The 17,583-nt window shown below is 38.7% G+C and overlaps 1 protein-coding gene across 10 annotated transcripts in view; it reads left to right on the forward strand.

Annotated features, from left to right (window-relative positions):
• Positions 1-17,583, forward strand: part of LOC308200333 (uncharacterized protein) — a 117,993-nt gene that overhangs the window by 39,081 nt on the left and 61,329 nt on the right. The window lies entirely within an intron of this gene.

A 17,583-nucleotide genomic window follows, 5' to 3' on the forward strand; every position in this document is an offset into this window, starting at 1 on the left:
TGTTATTTTATGTTTGGATTAATGGTCCTGATGAAAATAACTGGAAAAACAAGGCAGGCGGCAGTTAGAATTGCGTAAGCAATGAAACCTTGGGTTGCATTTACATGCCTTCTCTGTCATTATTTTCTTAGATGTCATCCCTAATGTTTTTGTTATATAATCCAAATTTTGTTTGTAACATATTCACAAACACAAAATGACACAACTAAGTAAATTCTTCACTGCCTCGTACTCTCTGCATGTTTAAGCAAACTGGAGTAAGTTGCTCGTTATCTCTGGCTTCTGTGACTACCAGATACTGCCCAAACCAGCTGATGCAAGTATAGAAGACCATGGGAAGCCTCTACTCAAAAATGAGAACCTTGCTAAGGTGTTTGCTTTGGCTTACCGAGGCCTGAAAACACCTTTGCGTGTGTGATTCTCTTGGATGTAAATTTCTGTTGATTAGGCGGGGTGCTGCGACTTTTGGTGCTATGAGGACTTGTTTGTATTTGGCAACCGTTTGCTTTCTGTCTTGCTGTGCTTGGTTTAAGAAAGAGAACTGTGGTACTTTATTATTTTTGCCATGAGAACTTTCAACTTGTTTTCTGATTTCATACTTTTTTTTCCCCCCCCCATGGTGTCTGGGTTTGAGTGGCATTGTGAAGCAGAAGTGATTAGAAGGGATTTTACCCTTGCTTCCAGGAAAGGTCAAAGGTTTTTATGATCTTACCACAAAATGGCTATGAATTGGTTAGAGAAAAGGTCACTCTTGCCTTGAATTGGTGGTCTTAGTATGAAGTCTCTAGTGAGCCAAAAGGCTGCCAGAAGAACTGAGCCCGTAGCAGTTCCTCCAGGAGCATTCGGCTAAGTTCTGTCATCTCTTAGGTCATCAAAAGTTGTCCTGACACGGGGCAAGCTGCTGTGTTTTCTCCAAACTCAATTTAGATTTGCTCACAAGTCTATGGAAACTGTGTCCTTCCTATGACACTAAATCAAGTTTCAGTTGGCAAAGAAACCTGATGGTGGTTGAACTTCAGTGTGTTCTATATTTGATTTCATCATAACATCAAGATTCTCATTGCTACATCTTTCATTTTTGAAAGAAGTATCAAATAACTCTTGCAAATAAATCAACAGAGTACAGCCACATGTGAAACAGTCTCAGTAGGTGTATTTAACCTCATGAATCAGTTTCAATTCATACATGCTTAGTGCTTTATGAAAACTTGTTTTCATCTGAATCTTGCAAATTCTTCAATGTATTACATTTTTTTTCATTGACCAAAGGTCAAACATTTGACAGATGGTCTAATGAATTATTCTCCTGAATGCTGATCATTACTAAGTGGGGTTTCTTGTAGGCTATTTAAAAAGAAAACAAAAGGCATCAGTCAAGCTGGAGGACTGGGCTCTCAGTTAACACCTATCCCCTCCCCACAGTAAGGGTACTGAATTCATGTAACTATATGAGCTATGTTCTTCTAGTGATGCAGCTCAGACTGAATCTATTCTCCTGCACTTCTGAATTGCTGAGAATTTGCATGATTAAAGGGGGGGGGGGGGTGCTGGTTCTTAAGCTATTGTTGCTAGGGGAACTGCCACCTTGATATTCGCCTGGTGAGAACAGCTGTCTCTCTTTGTATCTAAGCAAAGGAAATCTGGGAGCAACTCTTAGTGATGGCAAGGTTGCATATATTATGAGATCTGCGTGGGATTAATGGTGGTGCTTGCTCAAAGGGAGTTAGCCTGCTGCCGTGGGTTGGGGTGGAGGGGTACATTTTGCTAGGTAGCCTGGTGATCCAAGCAACCTCTGTATCGTTATTTCTAGTTATTCTTTTTAAACTCATGGAGAGCATAGATCAGTGTTCACCTGTAAAGTATATCTTTCCTTTTTTTTTTTTCTTAAATAGTGCTATGATTTATAAGCCATACCAATGAGTATTATGGTACTGTCCTGGTTATTTTTTAGATCCTATGGCATCTGCAACAAAAAGATAAATTGTTTTAAAATTCCAGTGAGTGATAATTGAGCTGTGAGGGTAGAGCATCAGCTTACCTAGAAAACTAAAGACTTCAAGCTATTTACAAAAAAAAAGAGTATAATGTAAGATAAGTTTTCTTTCCTCTTCCTTTACTTAGATTTTGAGTTCTAAGCACTGCCCATAAGGTTCTTCCTAGTTACAGTATACTTGATGGAGGTAGCTCACAATCTAGCTTCTCCAGCTGTTTCTAAACAAAGCTTATGAAGAAATCCCCACCCAAAGGGGTGGGAAAAAGAAAACTTCAGCCTTACCTTCCTTAGCCTTACCTTCCTTATGGAGACATCTTACTGTGTATCCCTCTGTGTTATATCATCTACTAGTGGTTATAGTGTGTAAAACTTCTGAACTTCTATTTGAAAAAGAAATGTGAGGGAAAAGTATCCTCGTAGTCCCATCATGTTTCCAAGATGATCTCTGCCTTCCTGCCCCCTGTAATAGTCGTGTGCACTAAGACTTTCATGATTGTGTTTTTCAGGCACTAACTATTGGTTTAACAGAAGTCTTCACAGGGTATTATATTCCTGAAAAAAAAAATATATATGTATATGTATTATCCATATCTCTATAACAACATTAAATTTTAACAAGTTTGGATGTTCATCTTATCAGAGAACTGCTTGAAATAGAATAAAAAAAAGAATAAAAGATTCAAGCTTAAGATACAGAACACTTTTTTGTAGAATATGGCACAAAAGCCTATTAATGTTTGAAGTGATTTTAGCTTTCCTGCACTCTTTGTGTGTCTTTAGCATTCTCTGGTCTCTCTAATCTCTACTGTATCACTCAGTGCTTTTAATCTTAATTCTTTGTGCTGCACTTTGAGCATCAAAAAGCACATTCGATGCCCAAAAAACTTCACTCTGACGTTTGCTCTTCAACAGAATAGTTTTGATACATGGATAGGGAACAAGAATAAAGAAGTGCAAACAGTGTAAGGAAAGACAAGAATGAAAAGAAGAAATGGGCTCTAATGAGAAAGACGGTGAAGGTACAGTGAGTGCAATGCAAGAAAAAGATAAAAGTCCATGTAACATGCTGAAATAACACTATTTGTTATTCTAAGAAACTCATTCTGCATCTAGTAGCAATCTGTGGAGCTCTCCAAGGCCTACCCAAAGCATTTCAATTCTGTTTTTAAAACAAAACCCCTCAACTTCCAACTAAGTAAGCAAACAATTTTCTGAGGTTTGAGCAAAAACATAAATTGCAAATGTTGACTTGCCTGATCTGATAGGAGGCCAGGTACAGCTAAATGTGACCATTGCCCTGGCCTGGTCAGAGCTTTGTTATGGAAGCATGGTCACTGACTTAAGTAATCTTGGAGTTCCCTTGACCTTGTTATTCCCTAACTTAAATTTGTGTAGTTCTGCATCTTTTTGTCTTGTGTGCAACTCCCTGTAACAGAGAGAGCCCCTCAACAGTAGGGGAGCAGCCAGCCTTTGTCTAAATACCTTCCCTTTCAGTTTCCAATGTAGGCCTATGCTGCTGTGCTGTAGGGATTTGTTTTTTTCCCCTCTCACCTTAAAACAGAGGCTTAAAACAGCTTTGTCACCTGTGGGACCATTACCATTTGGACGACTACAAAAAACAGCTGTGAAATGGTGTGTGGCAAAACCCATGTGAGATGTGATGCTGGGGAGGCAGCTACCTCCAGATGAGGAGAATGGCTGTACGAGTTGTCTCATAACCGAGTGTTCAAATATAAGCACTTTTTCTGTGAATTTAATAACTGAAACAGTGGGTAGTCTCTTTCAGTATTCCTACCTGGAAGAGACAAGGCATGTCTTCTGCAAATAATCTTTGATAAAAAGAAATGAAATTAACAGCTTAGGAAAATTTTAAGCAGCTAATTATGGTCCACGGAAGAGGTATCATCTGGATTATAAAGCTGATAGTGCCAGAGAAGAAAATATGCATTAACTTAGCTAGAGTTTTTAACTGTACATTTTTATCATGCAAAAGGACCATTAAAGAAGCCTTACAAGAGTCATAAAAACTATTCCAGGAGATTTCACTTATTAAAAAATTGAAAAAGGAAGCAAGACAGAAAGAACTAGTGAAGCTTTCTTTTTGTCTGAGCTTGCTCTCTGTTCATTGCTGAATGTTTTACTGGGTTCATTTCATTTTTAATTCTTAATGTATATTCAATCCTAACTGTAATAGCAAAGGGGAAAAATGGGAAGGTAATAAAAGATGCATTTTCTGACAAAATGCCACTCTCTTTTTTACTCTTTTTTTTTCCTTTCCTGATCTAGAATGATAATCTGTCCACAGGCTGAAGGTGCTGATACCATAATTCTTGCCAGGAAAAATGCTGATACTGAGAAGGTGTTGTAAAGACATCTACATTAGAGCAAGAGCATAGAACGTAAAAAGAACAGAAGAGCTTTTCTTCTTTGAGAAGCAAAGAACAAACCTAAATTAAGAAACTACCTAAAGTAGTAGGGGTGGGGGCAGTCTGATTCTTAGAGCCCAGGTGTTCCCTTGGGAGCTGAAGGTACTTGGTGAGGCTTTCCAAAAATACTAAGCACCATTCAAGGTGGGCAGCGTGCTTTTAATAGAGTCTGGATTAGACTGACAGCATTAGGTAAGATGCCAAGAGTCTTTACTTTGAATAGGTCATATATAGAGCAGAGCACATTTTGACACGTGATGCTTGGTGGTATGTGCATGTTTGAAAACTGTAGTCAGGCCCAAAGTTAACGCTTGTTGCTTTTTCTGTGTGAGAAATAGATTGTTTGTGATTATGGTTCTTCTGTTTTTATATATATACATTTCATATATATATAAATATACACTCAGACTGTTAGAAGTGCATGATGTAGGTTTTGCAATGAAATTATGTTCAGTGAGTATCTTCAGAGTCAGACAGGAGTTACTTCTTTTCAAAATGGTCATTTGTAAAATGGACAAGTCTTGTAGAGGAGAATTCAACTAGCCAAAGCCTTCTAAAATTTATCAGGGCTTCAGGTCAGCTCAAATAAGTTTTCAGATGTGTTTTTGTCAAAAAAAAAAAGACTTATTCTATCACTTATACTGTTTCTGCATTGGAGCATCACAAATGTGAATATTCATCTAATAAAACACTGCAGGAATCCTCAGATGTTAAAACTTTCTGAGAAACAGGCTGCTGTTTTTATCTTAATAAGAGCAAGGACTAAGTGAGAATTCCTTTAATGTCTTTACCTTCATCAAAATATGACATTTCAGGAAAGATGATTCTGTTGAAGTCTTCAACCTGTTCCATCAGCAAGAATGGTCATGCTGTTTTTCCAGCTTCTAACAATCTCCACTCCTTCACGTTTCTGTTTTTGTTCTGTGAACAAAAAGAAAATTGCAAGTTGATTCATCACGGGCTGGCTTTCCTGTCCACAAGCAGCCTTGTTTTAATTGACTGCAGTGGGACTCCCCTTAGTACCAGGGAAGGCTTTGTGTGTACAAAGGAAACAATTCAGGAGCGAAGAAAGTTATTCTTTGACTATTTGACTATATGCTGTGTTGATATACTTTCCTGTGTCAATAGTTGGTAGAAATACTTCAGCAAGAAATATTTTAAATGAATACCTGTTGGCACTGTTTTAGCATGTTAACTTTAGCGGAGGTAAATACAAAGACACTTGAGAGGGTATAGATTGGGGCTTCCCCTTGCTATATGAGCTTTCAGAAGATCTTCAGCTTTAAAAATCATAAGAAATAAAAAGACAGTTAAATTCCAGTTTACACCAATATTTGAATAAAAACAACTACATAGCATGTCATGGATGTTACATTTTATTTATAGTGGTACAGAGAGATCCCATAGAATTTTCTCAGAGTACTCTTGCGCATTGATTCTCCATAACTAATATCACATGTTCAAGGGTGGTCTCAAATGTCCACATACCTGTTCTGGGAATATTGCCCTCCATATCCAGAGTTCCTCTTGCTCAGTATTCCAGTGTCTGAAACAAAGCTCGCTGGCAGCAAATGATACTGAAAGTGTGCTTTTTCTGTAATAAAAAGTCAAAGGGCCATGTATTTCACACATTTTTCTTCTCAGACACGATGCAAGTTGGAAGACTTGTAGAAAGGTGTTTGAAGCTGTAGTTCAGGACAATGAGTAGTGTGGTCTCGCTCTACGTGCAATCTTTCCTGAGTGTCAGAATGTGGATTGAAGACATGTTTTCATTGTTGGCTCCATAATATGCAAAATAACTACGTTAAGAAGCAAAATAATGATGAGGAAGCAGAAATCCATTTACTGGATGTACTATAAAACCTCCTTAGCTGTCTAAGCTGGCTACAATGAAATGGTTGCTATTGTTTCCGTTTCCTATACTTGTAGGACATCCAATTTTGGGCTTTGGAAGAACAGGCAAACAGCCAGCAGGATCTAGTCCAGAGTGAAAATTAACCATGTGTTAAAAGTTGAAAGTGCTAAGGGTAGGTCAAGAAGTAATTCTTGCTTATGGTCTATGAGATTCTAATTAATTCTATTACTTTAGTATCCGTAGGGCTCTCAAAAAGACACTTAAGACACTAAGGCTAGAAGTATATCTTGTTGGTGTATTTAGGAAGAGTTTCCTAAACTTGGCCGGTGGGGCGTCGTGACTCAAGATACTTTTGTACGTGGCTAACAAGGGACTTGCTTTCATTCTGATGTTGAATATAAAAGGTATTATGTTGCAGGTGATTTGTACCTAACCCAGCCTGTGTTAGTGAACAAAATTGAATGAATTTGCTGTGAACCTGAGGCTGTTAGATAGGTAGGCTTTCTTTAAAATAATGAGCGGCTTTCTCTTCTGTGCTGTACACTATCTCTGTACGTATGCCTTAAGAAGGCATTTCCCAACTTTGAAAAACAGGCTACATATAAGGGTCTAAATTATCACTGCAAGCCTTGAGGTGCCCTAATTTCTAAGTCTGATTAAACGGAAGGAAAAAAGGATTGTACAACTTGTGTCATAAATACAGAGTTTAAGATGTTTTATAAAAATGTAAACATTTGCAGCTCATTGACAGCATGCTTCATCAGACATACCCAAGCTGGTTTTGAGGATGGTTCTTGTGCTGTTCAAGAGAAGTGTTGTATTTCTACACAATTAACTTGATTGGTTTAAATATCTGAATGATATTCAGATACTTTACTAGATACTTTAGTTGGAGATGCAGAATATTTTCTTTGCGCATTTAATAAGAATCTGCAGATCTATATCAAGAGCCTTAATTCAGATAGTTGCATTTCTTAGGGAACATGTTAAAAAAAAATATATGTATTTTTCAATAACTTGACCAGGTACACTGCTCTCATACAAAGTCTGTTTTCCAGCTAACGAGGTTGCTGAGGTGGCTATATTCAGCTGCGGGTAGACTGTTTTGTTCTTAAGGGCTTTTTCCTCCCACCCAACCCCTTGTTGTGTAGGCTCTTGGTGTGAGATTGAACACAACTGATCTGATCTATAGTGGCTTAACAAGTTACCACTTGTCAGCTGAGCTGCTATCGGTGATTCTGTAAGTGCTGTTAACTCTATCTCACTGAGCAATACAATGCATTCACCTAAGCCATCTGTGGCAATGCCGAAGTGAATGCATTTTACCTCACAGTTACAACAGGCAACGTGATTAATGGCTGTATGATTAGTGAAGGAAGCTCAGCAGGCAGAGGAGAATTGTGTTGAATCTTGTACCTTTGCCCCACCTTTGATATACTGTAGTTGCTTGAGTTCGGGGAGGAGGTGTTTTGTCTTTGGAAGTTAGTATTTGCTTTTTAACTCAAATTGGAGCGATGAGAAATCCAGATGCAGCAGCTCTAAGAATGTAGGCAGCTGGCATCTGGGCTCAGACACCCAACAACTATGTTCCATATGGCTCAGTTTTAACACCAGAGAATTTTAACAAGTGAAAAGGACAAACAATCCATCAAGCCTGAGTACTGTTCACTTCTTATTTTTAAGGAAAGCAATTTGTACTATATTAAGACATGTTGTTTGCAGTTACTTCTCTTCAGGAGCATTTATTCTAGCCTGAAATAGAGAAGAAATGCAGGTATGATTTCCTTGAAAAACACTCCAAGTTCTGCTGGAATAACATGTTTGAATATACCTTGAAGGCTTCTCTATTTTTACAATAGAGTACACAAATTAACGCCGCAGTTGAATGAGCACTGGAGGCTGACCAGGGCTCCTGTAGCTTCAACACAGCAACTGAGATAATAGCAGAGGCCAAGCATCATGCTGAGAAGCTTGCTGCTAGTGCTGCCCAAGCTAGTTTTTTTTCATACCTCTCTGAACCAGACACAAGATATTGCAGGGTAGTCATCCTTAGTGTGGATGTTCTTTCTTACTGGAAGTGCTTACAGTGACAAATACTGTCATTAATGAACCTTGCTGCACTCCTCTGCAGATTTCAACTGCACTGAATCAGTGCTAACATACAAAAAAGTGTTTATTACCAAGTATGAAGAATGTGTGAGCAACCTGGTGGTTTTATACGTATTATTCTGGGTGTGGAAAGTGGAACTGGGGGCAAGGAAGGCGGGGTGATGTGTTGTAACCTCATCTCTGTTTCAGTGGGGGTTTCCCAGTCAGGTGGAGGAAAGTCTTCCCTGCTTGAGCTCAACAAATACTTCTTCCTCAACATCCCAAGAGTGGAGTAATCAGCCATGGAAGACCTAATGGACCCCTTTTTCCCAGGCCCTGGTTGAAGGAGTGATGCAAAAAAAGAGCTTTCTCAGTTTGTCTTCCTTTTCCTTTAGTGTTTTTTTATTATTTTCTGGTTATGGCATTGGCCTTGGAAGCTCTTTCAGGTCAAAACCCACTATTCTTAAGCTGTTTATAGCTGAACACTTCACAGATGAGACAAACTGCAGATAGTCTGAGGAAAAATAAGGCATGTCTATGCAGGCAATAGATGCATCTGTCCTCTCTAAGAAAGTACTTGGAAGCAAATTTTGGAGGTAATGTAGAGAGGCCTTCATTTCCTGAGCGCCTGGTTATTAGGGAAGAGTTCTTTTGTAAACGTAGATTGTATAGATCACGCAGAAGAGTAATGTATAGGTAAAATCTAGAAATTATCCTGTGACACTTTAATAAACGTAGCAAGAAAGCTTGAGGTGAAACATCCAGTAGAATGACGGAGAAATTAGAATTTACTTGAAGTAAAACATGTCAAATAACTTTCTCTCCTCTGCCTCAACTTGTGTTCCATCCTCTCCAAAAAAAAAAAGGGGGGGCGGGTGGACACAAATGTGGGGAAAAATACTCTGAAATTCCATGTCTTTTTTGAAACTTTGTAAGCCAAAAGAACAAATTCATTCTGGCAAATTGGGAAGTGATGTTATTAAATTTAAAAAGTCATTAGTCATGTGCATGCATGAGCTGTCATCACATGAGCTCTTAACTCTTTCAGAAGAAGCAGCCACTCTTCTGGGCATTCCCTGCACCATGTAGGTCTCCTTATTAGTTAACTAATACTAGTAGAGATGTTCTGCATGATGCAAATATCTGCTGTGTTGACAGATGGAAAAATAGTTTAAAGCTCTTCAATTAAGTAGCTTCTTTTCAACATCAATACCACAAAGCATTATTCTACAAGAGAATATATTTTCTGTAATTTACAATAACCGAGTAATTATGTGGTAAGGATGCAATTAGATCTAATTTGCTTATGTAAGTGAGCTGAATAAAAAGATCAATATTCAATCTACACCTAGTGCAAAAAAACAATTAGTTTAATTGACAAACTGCTTCAGCTTCAGCTAATTACATAAAAATGACCTAATAGTAATGCAAATTAGGGTTATTAATAGTACATGAGTATTTTAATTACATAAATCATCTTTACCTGCTAACTGGCATTCTCACTGTTAACTTAGGGATTTAATTTTCAGGAAAACTTCATTTGTCCTGTTTTCACAAAGTTCTACATTGCTTTCAGACTACAAAATACATTTCTCTTAGGGTTTTAACCTGGAGTGAGATCCTGTGGAAACAGTGGAACATCAGAAGTCTTTGCTCTGATGGTCCAACTAATAATTCCTCAGTAGGCAAGAAGGCCAAGCAAGTCTGATACCATACTGATGCATGGTATGGACGGGCAAGTAGAGGCTATGAGCTGCACGGGTAATTCCTTCCTATTGCCAAAGCAGAGAGCAGTGGCGAGGGGGACAGGACTCCTTCAGAAGTAATTCAGAGCGCGCAAATGAGTTTCCTTCTACGATTATTTAGAACAGAAACTTCTTGCTTCCTCTTCAGTCAAAGGAGAGGAGACAGCTTAATTCACATTTATCTATAATTAGGCTGTGCTGTACTCCCCATAGCGTGGCTGAACGTGGAGACTGCAGTGTTAAGTTATTCTCCAATTGACAGATAACTGTTGCACGTTACCTGGCTGTGTTGTCAGATGATATGGTTCTGCTCCGAGCCCTTCACATCCCTACTGAATGTCACTGTTGTGAGCAATGGATGTTGTAAAGGTGTGGAGGTGGGGTGGGAGAGGAGGGGTTGAATAGCTGTAGAAATTGTGCTCTGGTGACCCTCAAAGTTGAGGCCTTCCGTGGGATATAAAGGGGTTTGGATTAAGCCCCGGTTTCTGGCTCTCACCTTACCTTCCAGTTTCATAGCCACATTCTATACATTTCAGTAATGAAGCAAATATAGGACAATGCGTTGGTTTTGGACACTATACATAGGTATAAATATGTTTACAGGAGGTGCTCAGATCTTGACACATCCCTGTTCTTCTGTATCTATATCTTAAATTATTTTTTTTACATTCTCTTTTCCATCTAGTTTGTAAGTACATGCAATCTATCCTTGGAATAGGAGACTTTATAAGACCGATTTAATCATTCTTAATTGTCATCATTTATTGATACATAACACACTATTCCATATAAAGTCTAGGGCTCAAAACTCTTCCAACCTTGCAATCCAGGAGTGTGTCTTGTATTTTTTTAATGGGTCAGAAAGTAACTTAATAGATTCTTACCCTGCAGAGAACAAAATTCTCTGCAGAACAGTTGGTATTTTCTGGCTTTGAGTACTGCATGGTAATGTAAATGTCAAGATAGCATAAGGTAATAATTATGAGATCATATTTTGCTGTTTAAAAGAACCAAAAGGTTTTGAAAAAATAAATAAAACTTGTCTCTTACATTAAAAGCTCTCTCAGCCAGTACTCTGTTTTCATATGCTGGTGGATGCTATTTAGTGCTGATTGCAAATGATATTTATTATTATTATTGTAAGAGCTGTTTTCCTACAATTTCTTTCTAAAAGCTTACAGCACTACAGCATTTCAGCTACCTAGCAAGACAATCTTTGGATGCTCATCTTCATAAGCATACGCCAGATGAGTTAAGTCGCTCTTGATTCCAGAGGACAGGCAGAGACAGATAATTAAGCATGCCTCCGTCAGTGGGGTGAGTGGTGGTTACCATCTTCTAGCATTTTCTTAAAGGTCAGCAGCAGTACTCAGAGACTGCTATCTCAGAAGAAAAGTACAAAACATGGTAATTTTTTTCTAATGTAGTGAAGTTTGTCTTTTTAAACCAAGAAATCTAGGTAAAAATGGCGGCAAAATAGGTGAGGTCACAGAAATTGGGTAAACTTGGCCTTTGAGTCCTAGTTCCCTGTCCTGTCTGCTAGAGTACGCTGACTGCCCATCACTCTCCTGAGAATTAACTAATCTTTGAAACGGCAAGGACTGTCCCTGCAAAGGAATATAGAGCCCACTTTGGAACAGAAATGAGCATCAAAACCTAATGTTTTTGTGCTCACAGGCTGACAAAAGAATCTTTATTCACATTTCTGCTGCTCCTTATTCTTCCTATTTGTCATCAAAAAACATTGTACTTCACTACATCCTGCTCTTCTGCACGATGCGTCATTAGTATGCGGGGGAGATTTGAGCATATTACCACAAATTATATGAAGGTGTTAAGCATGAATCTTCACAATGCCCAAGTGCATATTACAACAGTCCTGGTGACACTGCGAGCTACTTTACATTTCTTGTTCTGAAGGGGTGCTCCTCTGAGAGGAGGTAGAAAGCTGTATGCTGTCAGGGAGCCTTGAAGTGTTTCTAGCCATAAGTTTCCCACTTGGAGAAACAGAGCAAGGTGTCTGCAGGGAATGCCCTGACCTCGGGCTGTGCTGTTCACCCATAGAACGAAGGACTAGCATGATGGTTAGACCCTCAGATCTTAAAGAAATGAGCAAAATAAGGTATTTTGTGAATTTTTACCTACTACACCTAGTGCTTAGTATGTCTGCTCCAGATCAGCAAGACGTGGTACCGTTTCATGCTTGCTGATAAATTCCCTCTCCTACTTATGGTAAACAATTTTCCTATACCTGCCAATCTCACAAATATTTACATGCTTTGAAATGAATTTGAGTGATTCACTTGTCAATCTCATGTGGAGCTGTGACCTAATGTATTACTGTGCTAGGCTGTCTCTCGGGAGACCACGTTTGTCGAACGAGTCTAAACAGAACTGCTCGGCTTCTTTGCAGGCTCCGGGCTGTGAAAGCTCACAGCTTTTCTTTCTGCTAGGATCACAAAGGTCTTTGCTTCCACTTGAGTTAGAGCTATACAGGATTTTGTGGGCTAAAGCAAATGCTCTGCAGATAATTCAAAACTGAACCCATGCCCAAATGATGGAGCAGAGGTGAATGCCATTCACCAAAGATTTCTAATAAGTATGTTGGCATACGTGTTGCAATTTACTAATGGTTATAGAGTAGATAAGTGCTCTGTGCTTTGATTCTTTGATGTACACATCTCCATGACATCTTTAGCTACCTTACTTTCAGTGAGATGAGTCCTTGGGTTAACCATGCTGCAGGGGTGGGGAAGACAAGAAACTCAAGTGTTTTCAAACCTAGCCTCGCTTCTGCACGTCACTGAATGAGCTGGGGACTGGGCAGGAGTGGATTGCTCAGGGTTATTTGGGTGCGGCTGGAGGAGCTGCACCTGGAATAAGAAGCACTGTTGGTCATTAAAAATCCTAGAAAGCTTTTTCAGAAGTGCTACTTCCAGTGGCCTGACCAGATTTTGAGCCAGGAGTATGCTCTCTTGCAAGCACTAAATAAAATCTCCCAGCAGATTCAAAAGTCAAAGCGTTCACATGCTTCTGGACCCAGAGATGGTTTCCCAAAGCATGGCATTTAGATTCAAGGCTAGAGAACAAGCCTCTGCAGATGCAATGGAGTCTGGTCATTTGAAGCTACTGTTGTGAGCTGGTATTATCCATCATAACAGCAGCTGCACATCACCTAGGACTTTGCTAGCTGTGAAGAGAGCTCAGCATTGTGTTGAGCTCATCATCGTCACAAGCCTGTGATGTTAAAGTTAACAGCAGAGAACTAAGCACTATCATGTACTTCACTGTATCGTGTGTGTTTTTATTTTTTAATCAAAAGAAAACGATCACAAAACTAATACTAGATTGTTTTCAATTTGTGCAGTTTTGCCTGATGACTAATTGGAAAACATTCTTTTTTTTTAACTGTGACTCTCAACTTTCGCTCACTTAAAAATAAATACAGTTTTGTGCATGCTTTCAAGCTGTATAAAGCTGTAACAAAATTGGAGAAGCCTTTAACCCTCTGCTTTTGAACCCCTCTGAATTACTAGCATACATGAAAACACTTTAAAATGTAAAGGAGCCTGAATTCAAAGGCGTAAACAATAACTGAAGTCATTGAGCTGAAAACTTTAGCAACAGGATTTTTTGCAAGTGACAAACCGTATACCTCTAAATACCTCTACAAATGCAATGAAAGGTTTCCTGAAGAAAGTATGTGTGGGGGGAGAGCCTTTGCGTATGGGGAGGGGATGGACTTTAAATTAAATCAAATTTAATGATACTGCTTTTTGACTGGGAGCTGTTGTTTGCATCTTCTTATGTCTGTAAATAAGAACAGATTTGTTGTTACTCATAACAGTTTTGACTAGGGTTTTCTCATAATCTATGTTTGTTGGTATGTTAGTCTTGGGAAACACAGTATTTGTCTGTCAAATCAAGACTTGTCAGATCTATGTGCTTCCATACCATTAAAGTGGAAAATGTAGATTTCCTGTTCATTTAGGGAGAGGGAAAAAAAGTTCATAAAACATGTTAGCCATTAGGAAAAAAAAAAGAGGGGAGGTGCAGATTAAAGTAGCACTCATTCAGTAAAAAAGTGTTTAATGGATGGAGAGTGTAAATACCTGACTAGCAAGTTCTGCCTGAGTTAGAGTTAGTTGTCGCTAGTGACAAATACAGCACAAGCACTTAAATATATATATATTAGATGATTGTTCTAGGACAGTACTATTTATTGGTAGTAAATGGGTACATTCAGAGACAGCACTTTAGTTTCCATTCCTTTGCAGTAATCTTGAGTCTAAGCAGACTTATCTGAAATGTACATGCTCTAGGAGCTAAGAAAAATTCCTGGATTTGTCATATGTTTTGATTATGTATTGCCTACTCTTTTTAGATGAAAATTCATGCTTTACTGCTTATTATGTATTTGGTAGCAGCATGCTATTTTGGTTGACCGCTTAAGTTGTTTTCTAAATTGAGCCCAGTACGTGTTGAGAAGGCTCTCTAAATGATTACTCACCATAGCACAAGTCTCCTGGCTTAGAAGTGTTTCAATGGTCTCGAGATCAGGTCTGGCAGGCACCTGTCCTTACATTCTTGTGTCTACTTTAAATTTCATGTTTCTACTGATCAGACTTTCCAGAGCCACATCTGCAAACATGCTCATTCAGCAATTTTTATTTCTGCATTTGGGCACTAATGATCGGTTTTAATCCAAAGAACTATCAATATTTAAAATCAAAAGTAATTGTGCATACAAGCTTTAGCATTACTGTAAAACGAATGCAGGTGTCAGTAAGGGGAAAAGAAAAATAAAAAGTTGGCCATAATGAGTCTGGGGAAGATGCGCTCTGAGCAGGCATGCTGAAGAGTAATTAATATACTTTTGAGTATGATTGAAATAGCATTAACTGTGCAGCAGAGCTTCGTTTTGGACTAAAAGCAAGTATTAGTGAAAAGTCATTAAACACTGGGGAGATCGACTTTTTGAGATAAATTCTTTTGAGGGAAATCTGGTACTGAGCCAGCAGTAACATAGCAGAGAAGCATCAAGTGCTTTCAGCTGTACACATGGTACGTTGGGTCACAGGAAGGTTTTTACAAGCATGTACTACCTCTGAGTAAAAGGTAATTCACAGAATTGAAGGGTATGACAAGAAAATAAATTCATGATAAGCCTAGTATGAAACTATTTGGAGGGGAAAAGAAAAAAGAGAGAGAGAAAGGTGCTTCGGTACTTTCTCATTTAAGAAAAAAGAAAAGGAAGTCAGTCAAATCAACAAAGTCCCAACCCCGTTTGTTTGAACTGTCTCCTTATCTTTAAGAGCAGCTATCCCTAATTTATGGTGCAGATCATCAGTGTTCTGTTGTGTGAGTGATGCGATAAATAAATTACCAAAACTCATGTGTTTAAAACCTTTAGCTTAGGCTAAGTTCTCAGTATCAGCTGAATGGTGCCATGGTGCTGTGTGCCCATTTTTCCTGGCTTAGACTCTGAGGTCAGAGGTGGACCCTCTGTACCTCATGGAATATTTTGAGAGTAGCTGACAGAATGTTAATCAACATTCATATGTTAAGCATTAGTAAAAATAAATAATAAGAGAAAGCACTTCAACATTTCCTTTTTCAAAATTTTGCTTGGAAAAGGCAAGGTTTAAGAGTTTAAAAAAAAAAGTAGAAACTGAAGGACACTTCCCATGGGCAGACCATCTTAATACACCCTAATACTCTTGCAGAGGCTGGTTTGTGTATTACACCTGTTTGCCTAGTTCTTTTAACACTTCTTGACACGCTCCCTCCTCTTTCCATAAACATCCGTACTGAATTTAAATTTTGCAGACTAAAATGAGCTATCGTTGTGTGTGTAAGCATGCGGGTCACATCGGCCTCTCCGCAGAGCAGCGTGTAGGGAAGGCTGCCGCTAATGAGAATTGTCAAGGTGAGAAAACGTTGTGAGCGAGTTCCTGGGGCACACTGTGATTATAAAGTGCTCCGCTCCTCTGTGTGTACTTGCAGGCAGGTAACTGGTGAATACAGACTTGTAAACCTGCTGCACAGATCATTGTTTTACAGTCGGCCTTTTTACTGTAGATAAATTACAAATAGGCACTTCAGCCACCATGTTTGCCTTTGCAGGTGTTTAGACATAACAGACCCTTAATCAGAGGAGAAGATGTTAACCTCTTAAGCTTGGGGTAGGTCAGGAGCACCTTGAGAGCTCTTGGACTAATCTCTGCTCGAGACTACGTCACTGCTGCTCATAGGAATGCACCTTGGCGAGGGCTGCAGCACAACAAATGTCAAAAATATTCCAGTAAATGTAACGCTGAAAATAAATGGAAAATTAAAGTTCATTTGCTGAGTATTTCAGTTCCACAAAAAATAGACCAGCCTCAGGTTTTCACTGCCTGTACTATTGGTGCGTCTCAGAGCTGGTGGAAGCTGAAAGTGTGCCCAGACTGTAAATCTGGTGCACCTAAGTAGACGTGCCTTCGTTAACTTCCATTGTGGTTGTGCGCTAGTATTATCCATTGGGTGAATTAAGGCAATGAATGTTGGTATTGTGCACTGATTGCTTTTTGAAATCTTTTTCTGCTGGCAAGTATGGCTGAAATTCCTTATGCTTTGAGATGAGGGATCTTGTGAGGAGAGTTCTGCATCCCTCACTTTACTCCAATTTCACGATAATAATCAATGGTTTTAAAAATTCTTTTCAGTCAAGAGCGTACACAGGTGCAGTGGTTAGAATTTAAGTTTCTTTCAGAAAAACATCTAAACACACGGTTAGTTTGAGGAAAACTTCTGTTGGACTCTTTCCATTGCTTCTCATAATAACAACACCCTTAAATAGAAAAGAAATATATTTTAATGTTTTAAAAATAAAGATTGAGTTTTATTTTGGACATGTCTGTACAGTAAAAACTGGAAGAGAATTCCTAAGTCACATTTCTAATTTTCATTGGAACGCTTCTTTTTCATGGTAATGATTTAAGCCTTTACTTTCAATTAGTTTTATGTAGGAATCACTCAAATTCAGAGGCAATGGCTGTAATAAGGCAAAAAGCTTTTGGCAGCAGTAACTAAATAAAAGGTTTGCGTTTATTTTAAATGGCTACCTTTTTAATGTGCATAGCTACCGGGACACTTCCATGAAAATAGATCTGTTCTCTTTGAAGTCTACTGGTTGATGTGTCATAAGAGGAACTGCAGTCTGATGTTCCTATCTAGAAGGAATTCTGCTCGTGTACCACAAGATATTTCTGGAGGATTTATGTTTTTCCTTAATTTTTATTACTGAACTGATTTGCATGAAAATAAGATCTTTGTTCCATAGGGATTCATTGGATCCAGATGTTTGTTTTCTATGTGAAGTCATATCTTGTTTGTGACGTTGCATTGGTTGTGGCAAAATGGTGATGATGACAAACAAAGGGTTATGACTTGTGCAAGGGATAAGCACCTGCAACTGATGGCTTCTGATTGAAC

The sequence above is a fragment of the Anser brachyrhynchus genome, assembly GCF_964034855.1.
Source record: "Anser brachyrhynchus genome assembly, chromosome: 10".
In the NCBI taxonomy this organism is placed as follows: domain Eukaryota; kingdom Metazoa; phylum Chordata; class Aves; order Anseriformes; family Anatidae; genus Anser; species Anser brachyrhynchus.